At 40.2% G+C, this 17592-nt stretch overlaps 1 pseudogene; it reads right to left on the bottom strand.

Annotated features, from left to right (window-relative positions):
• Positions 1 to 11559: 11559 nt before the first annotated feature.
• On the bottom strand, positions 11560 to 13642 carry LOC110292433 (annotated as a pseudogene).
• Positions 13643 to 17592: the final 3950 nt, after the last annotated feature.

Raw genomic sequence — 17592 nt, 5'->3', positions numbered from 1 at the left:
CTAGAGGCCCTGGGCAGCCTCTTCTGGGCCAAGGTGTTGGCTTTCAAAGTCCTGGTTCTTAAGACCGGCCTCCTGGCTGACCTACAAGTTAAGACATCGGACCTTTGGGTGACTTCTTTCTTGAAGGCAGTTTAAAAACCTTTGGGCTCTTGCAGCCGGCTGAAAATTCCAGGTATCAAGTTGAATTGCTTTCTGGCAATTTCCAGGAAATTGCCTGCTGCCGAAGTCTCTATATATTCATGACGACCTGAATTTCTAATTTGACTATATACTGACCCATCACTGAGCTCTTTACTGGGGACCCAGGTACATAAGGTTCAGTGACACCCCAATCCCTGTCACCCAATGGATACTAAATTATCCTCAAACATATTTTAAGAGATCTTCATACATACTGCCAGCAGACTGGTAAATGAAAAAGCACTTACCTATCCATGCTCCCTGCATGCTCAGTTTATGTCACAGGCTTAAATCTGCCTGGACAAACTTGTTTTCTGTCACCACGATTTTATGTCACTGTTGCCAGCTCTCTTATTCTCATTCTAGCCATATGCCTCTTTGCTAACACAAAAATATACTTCTCTCTAGGTAGAGGGAGCAACCTGTCAAAGTTACCTAAGGTTTTCATTTCTATCCTGTCTCCATATGATTTTTACTACTGTCATTAAGTTCTATTCAGTTATAACCTACTATATAGTGCTCAATCTTGTCAGAAGTTTGTTAACTATTAAGTTTATGACAGACAGAATTCCCAAAATCTTCTAACAGTTTCTCCCACAAGGTCTCAGAAGATGTGGACACTGCTACAGGATGCTGCCTGGATTGTGATATGATAATCACTGAAATATGCAGTGGACAAAACTTGATACTCTGAGTCAAATGACTTAGCTAAACCAAGGTAAGCCATTTCTCATGTCATGCGTATCCATTCCACAAAGAAAAAGATCTGCATCTTCTGCCTGATATCTCCTTACCTAAACTCTGTTTCCATTAATTAAATGCCTCATATTTCCTCTTATTGTTATGCCAGTGCCCTAATATTATCTGAGTTCCTATAAATTTGCCTAACTCCAATAAAACATCCCACTATACAATCCAACGTTTTAATCTTGTTCCTTCTGCTCCACAAAATGCTCATCATCTTAAAGACCGCTCATGTTGTTAACTCATGTTGTTATCTCTTTATTATAAACTTATAAAGTACAGGAAACCTACTCAGATCTACCTCTCATGGACCAAATAGGCTCCATCTAGATAAGTACATCTGCCTAACCTATTCCAGAGGGTGGGATTCCTCTGGGTTTCAATTGTACATTTTAAGAAAAAAATTTCTTTCTCCCAAACATACTTAATCTTATTCTCTACTGATAATAATGTTTCAACATCTTGTCAAGTCCAAGCGCTTGCTACATCCAGGACAACTCCAGAGAAGCAAACTCCAGAGACTCTAATCTCCTCTCTCAGACACTGATGCTTCTATTGGACCTATTCTTCTGACCTAGCCTCAGATGGCTCCACAGACCCTGGACAGCAAGAAAACAGCCAACTCTCCTAAGACTGAACCCTTCATACCCATTCCTCTGGGTTCCCCAGAGACACTGTAGACTCAATGTCAGCAGGAAATAGCCAGTTATCACGACCACCCTATTCCTACTTTGCCATCACCTCTTTCTAATTTTTCTTTTTTAACTAAACCAGAACAGGGGAATGTTGATTCTGTCTAAACCCCACCCCACCCCCACCCCCAGTTCCTGGCAGCAGCCAGTATGCTTCTCCCTACTCTTACCCAGCAACAGCCAGGTAAGTTTGGCCCACTATAAAAGGGGTTACTTGGCCCCTCCTCTCTCTCTTACTTTTTTGTCTCTCTTACTCTTGCTTCCTGCTTGCCTCACTCTCCCCATTCCCTTCCTCCCTCTCTCCACATGGCCATGGCCAGCCTCTTCTTCTCTATTCCTTCTCTCTGCCTTTCTCTGCCTTTACTACTCTCTTGACTCCCCTTTCCATGCCCTAAGTAAACTCTGTTCTTTACTCTATACCATCGTGTGGCTGATCTCTCAGGGGGAAGGGATGCCTCAGCATGGGCACACACACACATTCCCCTACACCCAGCCAGAACATATTCTTATAACTCTTTCTCTTTTCATGGTCACAACACCCTTCTCCACTGAGAGGGTGGAGGTACCCCTCCATATTCCCCACCCTGGCATGTCATGTCTCTACATGACTCCCATCTTCTTCCACTGAGACCCAAGAAAGAAGCCCAGTTAGGGGAACACATTCTACAGACAGGCAACAGCTTTAGGGACACCCCCTGCTCTGGCTGTTGTGTGACCCACATGAAGGCTGAGCTGTACATCTATTACATATGTGCAGTGGGCCTAGGTCCAGCCTGTGTGTGCTCTTTGGTTGGTGGTTCAGTCTCTGAGAGCTCCCAAGGATCCAGGTTAGTTGACTCTGTGGATCTTCCTGAGGAGTCACTCACCTCCAGGGCCCTCAACCCTTCCACCAACTCTTCCATACAAGTTCCCAAGCTCTGTCCAATGTTTGGCTGTGGGCCTCTGCATCTGTTTCAGTCACCGATTGGGTGGAGGATCTCAGAGGACACTTATGCTAGGCCCCTGTCTGCAAGGATAACAGAGTATCACTAATAGTGTCAGGGATTGGTGCTTGCCTATAGTATGTTGGGCCAGGTATTAGAGGGCCATTTTCTCAGTCTCTGCTCCATCTTTTCCCCTGCATTTCTGGAAGACAAGTGACCCATAATCTACAGTTTTCTATGTTGACAACATTACTTAAATAAGATGTTCAAAACTGTATTATAAAATTGGCCTGGCCTTGTATAGACGATCTGACCAGACTATAGGCAGAGGTAAGTTTGCTAAGCACACTGACAGTAGGCCTGGCTAATTTGTAATGTTCAGCAGTCAAGTGGCAAGTAGATTTTCTACTAAAGGTTTTTAAGCCTACATTTTATATATATATCAGACATTACCCACTGTGAAGTATAGATCTCTATGATTTAGGATAACTTCTTTATCAAAAGTCATATCATTTAAAGACATAATTCCTATAAAACCAGTATCACTCCAGTCCACTTGGCTGCAGAAGAGCACTATGTCCTTGTTTTGCCTGGTGGGCTATATTGGTTAATGTTTGGTTGTTATGATAAAACACTATGACCAAGTCATTTTCTTGTAGACCAAGTTTATTGGGACTTATGATTCCAGAGGGATAAGAGTTTATCACAACAGACATGCATGCATGGCAGCAAGCATGGTGGAATGAAGCTGAGAGCTCAAATTCTGAATTTCAAATAGGAAGCAGACAGCCACTGCAAATGACAGGAGTCTTTAAATTCTCAAAGCGCCACCAGTGACGCTACCTCCAAAAATGCCATACCTCTTAAACCTGTTCAAGTAGTGCCACCAACTGAGAAACAAATTTCAAATACATGAACCTGTAGGAGATATTATCATTCAAACCACCATATCCCACTACCAAAAGCCTGTGGATCATGACCCTTTTGAGGTGATGATGCTTTGCAGGGATCACTAGAGACAATATTGTATATCAGATATTTATATTACAATTGGTAACAGTAACAAAATTACAGTTAAGAAGTATCGATGAAAATAATTCTAGCTGGGCGTGGTGGTACACACCTTTAATCCCAGCACTCAGGAGGCAGAGGCAGGCGGATTTCTGAGTTCGAGGCCAGCCTGGTCTACAAAGTGAGTTCCAGGACAGCCAGGGCTACAGAGAGAAACCCTGTCTCGAAAAAAAATAAAAGAAAGAAAGAAAATAATTTTATGGTAGGGGTTAGCACAATATGAGGCACTGTATTAAAGTGTCATAGAGACAAGAAGGATGAGAGCCAGTGCCATAAAGTAAAGGCAATTTCATAATGTAAAACTGATTTAGTCTACCTTCAAAAGTTCTCATAGTCTTTCAGTCTTAATACTGCTTGAAAGTTCAAAGTGCAAGGTCTATTTTGAGACTAGGGACAATCTTTTAATTGTAACTCTAAAATCAAAAGGCAAGATACATGGTTCTAACATATAATGGCATAAATTTTACATTACCATTCCAAAAGGATGGAAGGGAGGCATAGAGAGGAAATACTAGAGCCAAGCAAGACTGAAACCCAGCAGGGCAAACACGAAATCCTTTATCTCTATGTCTGATATCAAAGGGCTTAGATGGCTCCACTCCACCAGCTTTTATGGCAGCACATACATCTCTCTTGGGCTGTTTTCATGCCCTGTCTGTAGATGTATTTGGCAGATATCCCACTGCTTTGGCATCTCTAATATTTTGGAACAAGCCTAGCTCACTTTTACAGCATCATGCAATGTAATTCAGACACTATGGTGCTGTAATGCAGGGACTCGTCCACCATACACTGCCTGACCTCAGCGGCTTTCTGAAGCCAAGAAGGGGTTATATACAACCCTTTCACTCATGTGTCTTTATGCTTCTACAGCCAGCATGTTGTACATGACATCTCCCAAGTTTGGCTGTCAGTTTGGAATGGAGCCTGGTTTCCTCGAGTCACATTAGCAGCAGAACTTTTATCCAGTGTCTTCTAGGATCAGAAAATGCCTTAGCCTTTCTTTTGTAAGCGGGATGATCAGTTGTTTGAGGTATTGCTCTCAGGATACACCTCCCTTCATTCCAGTGTTGAGCTGGACTCTCCTTATAGGTTGTGATATCCTTATCTCATTCAGCACAGGGTTTAGCTACAGCATTAAACTTCCCAGTGCTCCTTTGCTCTTTAAACAGTGCATTTTGTATTTCTTTTTGGCCCACTCGCTCTTCCTCCTTGTAGAACTTCATAAACGTCAATAATAATAAGCATGATTCAATACTAGGCTGCCTTTAAATTGCTTCCAAAATGAAATCAGTTCATTATTTTTTAATTTAGCTGCAGGCAGATTCTTAGGAGTTTATTGTCAGAGCCTTCCTCCAGTAACATACATCTTCCAACAAAACCTATTCGAACAGCAGCACCAGTCAAGGACCAAGTGTTCAAATACATTAGCCCTTAGGGAGCATTCTTATTCAAATCACCACATGTACTTTTTATTCTCCTTTGGTTTTCATTCCTTGATGCCTCAACAACACTTGTTTTCTCCTTAATTGATTTTACTTCTTTGTGACATTCATTCAAAAGTCTTTAAACAATCTCAATGTGTTGCATATCCAGGGTGAGAGTTTTAATACTGCATAGTCCAGACAACCACCATGGAAATGAAAAACACAAACCAATATAAAAGCACAGAGGCACAGAAAGAGCAATTGCTTCTGAGATGTATCTATACAAAACATGGGGCCACCTAAGCTGCCTTCCACGTTCTCCATTTTATAATAATAAAAATATATTTATCTTATGATAAAGTGGAGCTTCCAAAAATTAGATGAACACATTATAAATTTACCTCATAAAATAGCACATTAAGTTTTCTTTTTAAATGCATTATGGTCTTCAATTAATATTTTCCAGTTGCCTACATTATTTTACAAAATCTAATACTCCCAATTATTTTCTTAAAACAAGGTAGGACTTGAACCCAAGGTATATGCCACCTGGTCAAACACTGTCATGGAGCTACATACTCAGAAAATCGACATTTTAAAAAATTATTATACTTTTATTATTTAAAACAAATTTTAATTAAAATACACTTTTAGCATATTCTTCTCCTCCCCCAAGTTCTTCCAAATCATTTCTTCCTCTCTCTCTACCCACCTAACTTTAAGTTCTTTGTTGAATATGGAAGGCCTAATAAAACAACGAACCCTCCAAAACAAAACAAAACAAAACAAAACCAAACCAAAACAAAACAAAACAAAACAAAACAAAACAAAACAAAACAAAACAAAACAAAACCAAAACAAAACCAAAACAAAACAAAACAAAACAAAACAAAATGAAGGGTAAATCTACACCAAAACTCCAAACTGTAACTAAATAAGAGCATGCGCATGCGTGCGCACACACACACACATTATATTTCAGTCAACAGTGCATAAGGCATGCCCTAGAGCAATTAGTATACCTAGTGTCACTCCATTAGAGAATCTGATTTTCTATCTCCCAAATGGTATAAACAACAGTTCAATTGTAACCTTGACTTTAATGATGATGTTTTCACTCATTCATTTCCTTAATATAACAAAATAAACTATAATAAGATAAAGCAGCAATTATCACATCGAGGTTGGACAAGACAAGGAACAAGAATCAGAGACCTACTCATTCACACACTCAAGAACCCCATTAAAATAAAAACGAAACTGGAAGCTATAATATATACACAGAGGACCAGGTACATGTTTCTTCACTCTCTTTAAGTTCATATGAGTGTTTGTGTTGATTCCGAGGGCCTTGTTTTCTTGGTGTCTTCCATCTCTACTGCCTTTTACACTCATTCTGCTTCCTCTTCCATGGAGTTCGGTGACCTTTATGAAGAAGAATTTGTTGGAAACATCCCATGTAGGCCTGAGTGTTCTCTGTGTAATGTCTGGCTATAGGCCTCTGTATTTGTTCCCATCTGCTGCAGGAGAAAGTTTCTCTTATAATGGCTGAGCAAGGCACGGATCTATGAGTATAGTAAAATATCATTAGGAGTCATTTTTCATATTTTTTTGTTTTCTTTTTTTCTCTTTCTCTCTCTCTCTTTCTTTCTTTCTCTCCTTTCTTTCTCTTTCTCTTTCTTTTCTTTCTTTTCTTTTCTCTCTTTCTCTTTCTTTCTTTCTTTCTTTCTCTCCTTTCTTTCTTTCTTTCTTTCTTTCTTTCTTTCTTTCTTTCTTTCTTTCTTTTGACAAGTACTACTTGGTTTTACCCTCAGTCGCTGAGCTATGTAGTCTCAGGTTCTTGGTCACTCAAGCAGTATTGTATATGGGTTCCATCCCATGGAGTGGTCTTTAAGGCAAATCTAATATGAGTTGGTTACTTCTACAAGCTTTATGGCACATTGCCCTGGTATATCTTCGATGTATTACACCATTGTGATAAATAAAGGGTTTAAGTTTTTAAAATTTGTTTTATGCAAAGGGAAACTAGGAGTTTAACTCAGTGTGTGAAACAAGCTTTATCACTGAGCTAGATGCATTCCTGGAAGCATATTGTTCTGAACTTCCAATTTTGACTGAGAGAATTGTAGCTATAAGCAAAAACCAGAGTCCTGCTGTGGAACCCAGACTGAATGGAAACTTATTATGCATTATTACTTCTGCTTCAGACTGTACAATCCACTTTGTGCCCAATCTTGGTGTAGGACTTAGGATCTTGCTACTAAATATGTGTTCACTGGATGTACCTGGAGAAGCATCCTTCTTCTCTGAGCTTTATGCTTAGATAATTCAAGTTATGCTGTTTAGTGTAGATACTGTTATTTACTCATTTTCTCCCTGAGAAACATGGTGGCTCTCCTGACTGGAAGAATAGGAGTAATAGACCACATCCACCTTTTTTCTCTTGTTGCAAATATCCCACAGAGACCATTTCTTGTTAAAAAAAAAATTACAGAGGAATCAACCCTAGACAAGTGACAATGTCCCACGCATGTGTTTCCTGGCCTCTAACAGTATAAAGTATGTATTTTTGGTGTATTCATTTATTGTTTCCTTTTATTTACTATACAACCTACCAATTATTAGGGAGTGTGCATCTTAATTTGTTTTCTGTCTCTTAGAGGCAGAGCTTAAGGTGGGATCCTATATGATGGGAATGAAGCGAAGACCACAGAGAAATACAGCATCCTGGTTTGTTTCCTCTGGCTTGCTTAGCTACTTTCTAATATAGTCCAGGCCTATCTAAGTAGGGACTGAGTAGGCACTGTCCAGAAAGTGCTGGGCCTTCCAACATCAATCATCACCCAAAAAATTCCCCCAGACAGGCCCACAAGCCAATCTGATGGAAGCAATTTCTCAATTGCTATTCCCTCTCCCCAACTATGGGGAAATTATGTCGGGTTGCCAAGCTGACAAAAACCACCCAGAACCAACCAGAAGGGTAAAGAATAATAATTGTTGATGACCCTTTCAGGAACCCTAGCAGTTAATACATAGTTATATTATAGTATGGATACATTTTAACTTAATGATCTAGTGTTCAGATTATTCCAAGTTTTATTTTGTTTTGCACTAATCTGATACTCCAAATAATCTTATGTTATTCTCAAAAAAGTCCACAAGGCTAACTTACATAACGAGGAAAGGAATCAGAAAGCTAAGAGTGCAGAGTGATAAACATTGGCGGTACTGGTTGCTTCCCACATTTCAGTACTCTGATGACAATGATTAAGCCGCATGGAGGACTTTCCTTACCTTTAATTTTAATTTTATCCTTTAAGTTCTAAATATGCTGGAAAAATAAGTGTCTGGGGTCTTTATTCGTACCCTTAAGTTTTTCTTTTTAGAAACCTTTGAGTTGTCACATTTAAACACAGAGAACACCAACCTTCTAGTCTAAGGTTTTGGTTTTTTTTCCCTTAACTTCAAGTTAGAAATTAGAGGCATTTCTGCCTTTCTAGTTCACCATCCTTAAGCTTGGTTTGTTCGAATAATATTTAAGTTTTCTTAGTAATTCTATTAGTTCCACTTGAATAAAACATTTCATGAGCCACTATGCACATATCTTTCAAATGAAAACTTAATGTAATAATTTCACATTTATCTATATTTTGCTGTTACCATTAATGTTATGTTTAATTAAGTTCCTTATGTAATCTGTTAATAAAAATCTTCTTAAAGTAAATAATTCATTATTTCAGATACTATGAAAAATTAGCTAACCTATTTTATTGACAATTTGTCAGCAAAAGGTAAATTTTCAACTTGAGGTTTCAGTCTATGTTGTCAGGAATCAAGGATCTTCCACTGGATATTTAGTATATGTCAAGTCTCAAGCACTGTTGTTACTGAGATCCAGTTTTTTCCCCGACTTTCATGTAGTCTGGAAGGAAAGACATACTATCACATAAGCACCTTGCGAATTATAAATTGTGAAAAATGCTATAAGTGAAATTGAGTGACATTACCAGAAAAGTCAGAAAAATGTGGGAGTGTCGATAAACAGTGATCAATCACCCATTTGGTAACACTGGAACCCTGGTCTTCTCTGCAGAACACAATACCTCATTACTGTTGAATTATGCAGTCTTTGCTAAACTAGAAGCAAGCATCACAGAATCTAAGACTATCAAATATGCTTCTTTTTAAAAAGATATTATTCTATTTTTGACATATGAATGCTTTGCCAGCAAGTATATATGTGCACCAAGTGGTGACTGTTGCCCACAGAGGCCATAGGACATCAGATCCTCTGGATATGGAGTTACTGATGGTTATGAGCAACCATCTGGCTAACGAGACCCAAATCTTAGTCTTTTATAAGAACAGCAATTACTCTTAATTCCTAAGCCATCCTTTCAGCTCCTCGAATATGTTTCCTACTACTGCTTTTATGTCAGCTGAAGTTTTGCTTCATAGTCACTAGGGCATGGCTAAGAATAACACCAGCCTATAGGTTCACTTCAGACGAAGACCACATATTAGTTCTCATTCTGGCAAGACTGAAGGAGCAGTGACTGAGTTTGGCCTGTCTTCACAGAAAACAGCAATAATAATACAAGAGAAAACAGGAACCCATTACACTCTGATATCCCATTTAAGAACTGTGAGACTATGACCTAAAAAATTATAGGGACAAATACAAATCATGGAGGACCTGCTGTACTACAAAATTTAGCAACAGATGCTCAACAGTGATAATATCAGTTAGCAGTGAGTCTGCCTTTACCACATAGCACACTGCATTGCACATAATGGGGGCCTGCCCTGGTGAAACATCTAAAGAGCTGGATGGCCAGTCTTCCATTTTTCTCAAAAAATATATATTCTCTTGCCTATCTTTAGTCTGTATTCATTCCCTCTCATGTAGTAATAGATTTATGTCTTAATTATTATTTGTATTTCCTTTACTTTTTGAGATTATATTACAGTGGTGGCACACGCCTTTAATCCCAGCACTTGGGAGGCAGAGGCAGGTGGATTTCTGAGTTCAAGGCCAGCCTAGTCTACAGAGTGAGTTCCAGGACAACCAGGGCTATACAGAGACACCCTGTCTCAAAAACTTAAAAAAAAAAAGATTATATTACAATTAGATCATTTTAGATCATTTTCCCCTATGATATTTGACAAGGATGTTGAATAAATTTCTTGCCACCCAATTTTGAAAACTAGAGTCTAGATCCACAACATCCTTGTCAAATATCAATCAGATATTGCAGCCACCTGTAAACCCAGCACTCAGAAGCCAGTGTCAGAGCATCTTCAGAGCAAGCTGCCAGTTAGAATTGGTGACCTTGGATGCAATAGATGTAGCAGTGGAGGAAGACACCCAGGCTAGACTTCAGGCTTCACATGAACACAGGTTAAAAGGAAATCTAACAAATGGAAACAAAAGAAAGGTAAATAAATAGATAGATATTTTGAATAACAAATTCAAAATAATGTTTCCAGAAGCAATGACATAGTCACATTTACATATTGCCAAGGTTCTCTATGGATGTGGACCATTCATGGATTTGAGCATTAGTACCAGAAGCAGAAAGATCAGAGGACAGAAATAAACTTCACCAAGGGGAGAAACTTATATGGCCTTTGTTGAGTGTTATTTATAAAGCTCTTTGATTTTAATATGATATTTTATTAATTCTTTGAAATTTTTACACAATACATTTTTGATGGTATTTGCCTCCCACTTCTCTCTTTGCTCCCATGAGCAGCCCTATATCACCAGCCTCCTAACTTGGTGTATTTTTTTTTAAACTATATAATTCATTGAATCCAAATTCTACTGCCCATAGGTGTGGGATCATTCACTAGATCATGGTTAACACACCTGTGATCTCACCCTTAAAGAAAACTGTTTCTTCAAGCTATTCTGATATGGTGGGGTTTTGAACTCCTTCCTCCACCATGCTAGAATGTTGACCAGACTGGTATTACACAGGGTTTATACTGGTAATCAGTATAAGCTGTTGAGATTCATGAGTGCAGTGATCCTGTCATGTCTAGAAGACACTACCTCTTACAATCTTTCTGCCTCTTTTCCCACAAATGGTTCCTGAGCCTCCAGGTGTGTGTAAGAAAGACAAGATACAATTCTCATTTGTGCCTGAGGACTCCTCCAAAACTTACTCCTAAACATTGACTAATTGTAAGTTTTTGCACAACCTAATGTACAAAGAAACTTCTTTTTTTGAAAGTATAAAAGCATCATTTTTTAAAGATTTATTTATTTTCATTTATATGAGTACACTGCAGCTGTCTTGAGACACACACTAGAAGAGTGCATCGGATCTCATTACAGATAGTTAGTTGTGAGCCACTATGTGGTTGCTGGGAATTGAACTCAGGACCTCTGGAAGAGCAGTTAGTGCTCTTAACCACTGAGCCACCTCTCCAGTCCTAAAAGCCTCATTCACATGGTACAGATATATAAAAACACACTGACAAACTTCTCAATCTGACATGATTCTTCCAAACCTGCTATCTCAGTTGCTTTATTGTTGCCCCTTCTCCATACAGTGAGACATCAAGACCACCAGAAGAGGACGTCAGAAAGCCTCTGGGGACAGTAATCACCCCGCGTTGCAGATACTTCTCCAACAACTGCTTAAGGCATGTGAAAGATCCCATCTGTCCTGAGCTCATGATGGCTTCAATTCTGGGCAAGTAGACTTCTTGGATAAGAAGTATCATCTCCCAGAACTGGACCTGGTACTGCTTCATGAGGGCATTCCCACACAACTCCAAGTGGCTGTCACATCTGAGAGAGGTTCCATGTTTAAGATCTGTGCCAACCATGATTCAAGCCATGCGCATGAGCCTCCTGCCCATTTCCATAGGGCCACTGGACCTGGATGATGGCGGCATACAAAAGGATCATCCCAGACATGCGTTTTAAGAAAATGTCCTGTTGCTCGACTTTGGAATCCATCACTTGATAGCCAAGCATCCGTTGATAGTCCTCCAAAGCTATCTCTTCCTTGAAAGCTGGGTAGAAAGGAACAGAGTACAGACATTTCTCATGGAGATGAGCAAGAATGAGATCTCCCACTTAGGGGTAGGGCATCCAGATATCAGACTCCACCACTGCAATGGGAAATGCAGCTTCATGGTGAGAGGCCACTTCTTCTTCCCCTTGTTTCACAAATTTCTCTGCCAGTTTGTAGTGGACAAAGTCCAGCCCCTGAAGGTTAAGAGTGACAAACACAGTACGCCCACCAGATTGGACAGGCTTTTCCGAGAGCAGGCTATGGATCTTGTCAGACTTCCTTCAGCTTTGAACCCGAGATGCTGGAGATCTGGCTCACTGGGATGGTAGCTGCCTTCTACAAGTCCATCCTTATCTTTTTCGTCTGTCCTTGCTGCTGGTCAGGTCCTCAAAGGCCAACACACATTTGGCAGAAGCATCCTGAAGTTGTTGGTACCACTGCATCGTACTATCCTGTTCCTTCCCCAATAGGTCTTCATTCTGCAAACCTGTTGAGCTTGGGCTGGTGCAGAGCTCTGGGCGGGAGCCCCTGGCCCCTGCTGCACCTATGACACCTGCCGCTTGACCTGGACCTCCTCCTCCTCGTTCTTCTTCTTAACTTCAGAGGCTCTGGTGATCTCCTGCTCCAAATTCAAGAGAAGGTCCTGCATTTCCTGCAGGGCCAGCTCAGCCTCAACTTGGGGATGCCACTCTCCAAGGTGCTGCGAATGATTCCTGAAAATAGGCCACATAGCTGGTTGCCCCGGCTCTGGAAGGTCCACATTCATCAGGTCTTTGCACTGACTGGAGGCATCCAGTTGCTGGTGAGCTGCAGGTCCTCCTCTTGCAGGGTGTACAGGTGGCGCAGAAGGACCTGGCCTTCTTCCTCCTGAAGCTGCTCCTGCTCTGCCTGCTTCACTTGCTGCTGCTGCTGCTGCTGCTCTGCCTCTCGTAGCTTTAGGTTGAGAATCTTGGCTCTGTGGCGATGCTCAGCTTTTCAGCTTCTCCTGGTGGCCCAGGGCTTATCTGCTACTCTTGTCCATCACTTCTTCTAAGTGCTGGAACTCCTTATGCAGCTTTAGCTCCATCAGCTCATCAAACCTCTTTAGCTGTTCAGATGCAATCTCTGAGAGGGCTCGCACCTTCCTCTCTTGCTGCTCCTGCTGCTGCCACAGGCCCTCTGTTCCTCTTTTTCTGGACGCCAATTCGAACATTAAGATGCACCCTTCGACTTTGATTGCCTGAGAGAATTGAAGTGCAATAGGTTCTGTGAACAGGGACTCACGTGTGCTCTCGGTTCCATTTGGTGTTGAGGGTGAGGGGGATTGTGTGGTACTTCTCGCAGGAGACATGAGTACTGAGGATTGATTGGTACTGGCCTGAAACAGATCCAGAGGATGGTGAGTTACCCGAGGAAGGAGCATTCTCCTGAGTGTGGCGTGAGGTGTTGGTTAGGATGTGATCTACTACCCATCCAGAGTGAGAAGATAGTTTAGGAAGAGTCCTGCATTCTTCCAAAACAACCTGGTCATAGTGCAGGCATCCTTTGCTGAAGTGGCGGATCACCCTCAAGGTTTCCTTCTGAGCAGTGATCATGGAACCAAACTGACCTGGTGAGCACCATCTTCTTTGAAGGAGGACTAAGACACATAAGAAAGATGATTCTTTCTGATAGGGTTTTTCTGTGTAGTTGAGGCTGCCCTGGGACTCTTTCTACAGACCAGATTGGCCTAGATCAAATATCTGCTTGCCTGTCTCCCAAGTCGAAGCCAGCAAGGAGAGACTACTACTGTGTCTCACCCTGGGCAGAGCTTGAGTATATATACATTTCCACAAAGCCCTGCCTCCACACTGACACACCTCTAATCCAACAAGGCCACTCACCTCACCAAACAAACAAACAAAAGGACAATTCTTACCCAATACTGGGTTTCTATGGAAATGAGAGACAAAAGAGGCTACAGAATACAATGTTAATATAATGAATGTGCCCTTCTGGTTTGGGCTGGTGCCCTGAGCAGACCTTGGGATGAACCCCACAGCCAGTCTCAAAACACCCAGAGGAATCTCCACTCCCAGGCACTCTAACATGCCCAAGATCATAGGATCTGAGGTGAGGAGGACACAACATCTGCCCCAACACCGGAAGTAACTAGGACCAGCGGGACCCAGGCACCCAGGAAATCCACAAAGAAACTTCTAATGAAGTATGAAAGCTGCACTAGTCCATGCATAAAGATATTAATTTAGGGGGTGCTTTTGATATTATGTACCTTTTGAAGAGTAATAATAGTAGGATGCTCACACCTGATACCTGTGAACTATGGGTTTCGACAAGATTTGAAGTGCCAAGCATGTGTCTCCTTGTGTGGAATAGACCTTAGCTATAATAAGAATGTGGTTGGTTACCACCATATTCATGCCATCATTGCATTCATGAACATGGAGAGAGGATGGATGGAGAGAGGATGTGAGGGTTCAGATATAAGGGTATGTCATTGTGTCAGGTTAAACTGAAACCACTACTAAAGTTATAAAAATGCCCTCTTCTCAGGTATAGAAAAAGGTTTCAGGGATATTTTCAAGACTATTTCTAAAAATATTCACATTGCTTATAATTGAGGATGTCTCAAATAGGCCTCAAGATGAAAATTTTCCTTATATATAGACATCTGCCAAGTGTCTGATTCCACTTAATATGAAACAGTGCAGCTGCAGTCACCATCACCACAGTGCTCTACCTTCCTGAACTGAAACTCGCCCATCTCTTTGCTCTCAAAAGCTCCCTGTGTATCAAGACAGCTTTTGTTTCTAATCACTTCTAATGATTGTAGTTTTTCCTGTCAACTTTCCCATCCAGCCCTCTAATCTCTGTTTTATTTTTTTCTTCCCATTTTATACTATATACTGTGTCCCTATTAACAGTGGATGGGGACACAGTATGTATATGTAAATATACCAACTTATGTGTAAGAAAGAAATTTAGAAAATGGCCAATTCTAATACCAAATCACTGATTTCTGCCTTTCCATCATGATCCCAAAGCCTACCAGCCATACATTATTATCTTAATGCTCCTAAATGCAGGCTGGTGAATTAAAGAAAGATATTTAATAAAGAATGCCTTATGAAAATTATATTTTCTGGGGCTGGCAGATGACTCAGAGGATAAGAGTACTGACTGCTCTTCTGAAGGTCCTGATTTCAAATCCCAGCAACCACATGGTGGCTCACAACCACCCATAATGAGAGCTGATGCCCTCTTCTGGTGTGTCTGAAGACAGTAACAGTGTACTTATCTATAATAATAAATAAATCTAAAAAAAAGAAAAAAAAAAACGGAAGAAAGTTATGTTTTCTGGAGATAATCATGTGTGTGAGGATCACTTAGATATTATTTCAATAGAGATTCTTTGGGATCTATTCAGAGTCTCACTAAGTAGGTCATGTAGGAAAGCCATCAACTCAGACTTTCAGTGGCTGCATATATTATTTTGTTGCCCTCCCTACAAATTTCCCTACAAAATTTCTCAAAATTGAAGGAATGAATTCAGAAGGAAGTATGTGTCTACATAATCATAAAAACCTAAAAGAAGGCACACATCTTTAATCCTAACACTTGGGAGGCAGAGGCAGGCAGATTTCTGAATTCAAGGCCAGGCTGGCCTACCCAGTGAGTTCCAGGACAGCCAGAGCTATACAGAGAAACCCTGTCTCAAAACGAAACAAAACAAAACAAAACAAAACAAAACAAAACAAAACAAAACAAAACAAAACAACTAAAATAAAATAGAAAATAAGATCAGAACTATACTTTAGCCAGTAAACTGCCTCAGGTTTTTAAAAATTTAACATGACAGTGTAAATTTAAATGATGGGAACTTAAAGCCTTTCATTCTTTTTAGTTGTTTTCAATATTCATTGTATTGGTTAATATATTAAAGATAACTTCAGAAGCACTAAAAAGTACACTTGTCAAATCAAGGAATAAAACCAAAGCTCTTCTACTTATAATCTCTCTTGGCCAAGAGTGAGCACCAATTTGTATTCTCTCCATCTACCAATGTATCTTCCGTCTGTCTGAAGCCTGTAGGTTCTGGTCCATCTGTTGACTGCCTGCTATATGTGTCTCTGCCAGCCTAAACACTGTCTTCTGATGGTTGACTGTCACTAACAAAGAGATTTGTTTTATATTTGTTGAATAGCACAGAACGAATGACATCGGAAAGGAAAGAGGAATTCTTTGCATAAATCTCTAAGAGAGTTTTTTTACAAGGGAAGAAACTGTACTGACCTCTGCAAACAGACCTTATCACGGTGTATCCACATTGCTTTAAATATTTCTGATGGGTGAATATTTGTTTTAAGGTTTCGTTCAACCTCTTGGCTGTTTTCCACTAATGATTGCCACACAGTTTAACATACACTCTTAGATTACTCTAGGTCAGGGGCATGGGACACCATATAATTTACAGTTAGTTTAAGATATATAGTGGCTTAGATTGTAAATGCCGATTACATGGAAAATCCAGAACGTAGTAAGACTGGTTACATTGTTCTCTAAATGGGAGGTTAAGCTAGAATAGGCCACGTGAACCATAGATAGCAGTTAATTCTGAACTACTCTCAAGGAGTGTTATTAACTTATTGTGTGGTTCAGCAAAAATTCAGCCTCTTTAAATGCAAAAGATAGTTTCAAAATATGATATCAGTACAAGACTTGAAAACTCTGTTAGGTTCTCTGAGCCTCCATTTTCAGGCCTGGCTTACCTTTTTCCAACTCTCCCGAGATTTTCATTCGGTACATACTTCAGGCTGACACGTTTGTCACCCTGCTTATCTCATCTCTAAGACTTTGATGGCTTCTTTGTCTTCTCTGTGAGCCAGCCCGGGACACCTTCCATTACCTTTCACAAACTCAAGGTTTTGTCCCTGTTGCCCAACATCACAATCCACAAAACTCACACAATAAGACACACTTATGACTCCCCAGTACATACATGCTATTTTCTCTCAGAAGGGCTTTTTATCCATGGCATTCTTTTCACATATTTAGGGTGAACTCTGTCTCTTTATTTTCAAAGTGGCTGCATCAATTATTCATCATTTTGACTAAAGCACTTATTAGTTTTCTTACCACATGAAATAAATTCTATCTTACATAAGTGACTTCAACTGTTCATTTCCCTGACACATGAATGAATATTCTTGTCTATATTACTAACTGAATATGCACATCTGTATCCACAGATGTGCACATTTTTTTCCATTCCCTGCTAACTCAGAAAGGTGTTTGTATTCAAAGCTAATGTGTTTATTACATCTTCTCTGAGTCTTTTTCTCATCCCCATCTTATTAATTTTATCTGCTTTTAGGCAGAACAGCTTCCCTTTCTTCTGTTTTCTTTGCCCTTAATAATTTTATGGCTATCATAAAAACTGCAAATGGCCAAATGGATGGACCTGGAGGGCATCATCTTGAGTGAAGTAACACAATCACAAAAGAACTCACACAATATGTATTCATTGATAAGTGGATATTAGCCC

The sequence above is a fragment of the Mus caroli genome, chromosome 4 (genome assembly GCF_900094665.2).
Source record: "Mus caroli chromosome 4, CAROLI_EIJ_v1.1, whole genome shotgun sequence".
Taxonomy (NCBI): Eukaryota; Metazoa; Chordata; class Mammalia; order Rodentia; family Muridae; genus Mus; species Mus caroli.
This window is presented reverse-complemented; position numbering and strand designations above follow the sequence as displayed.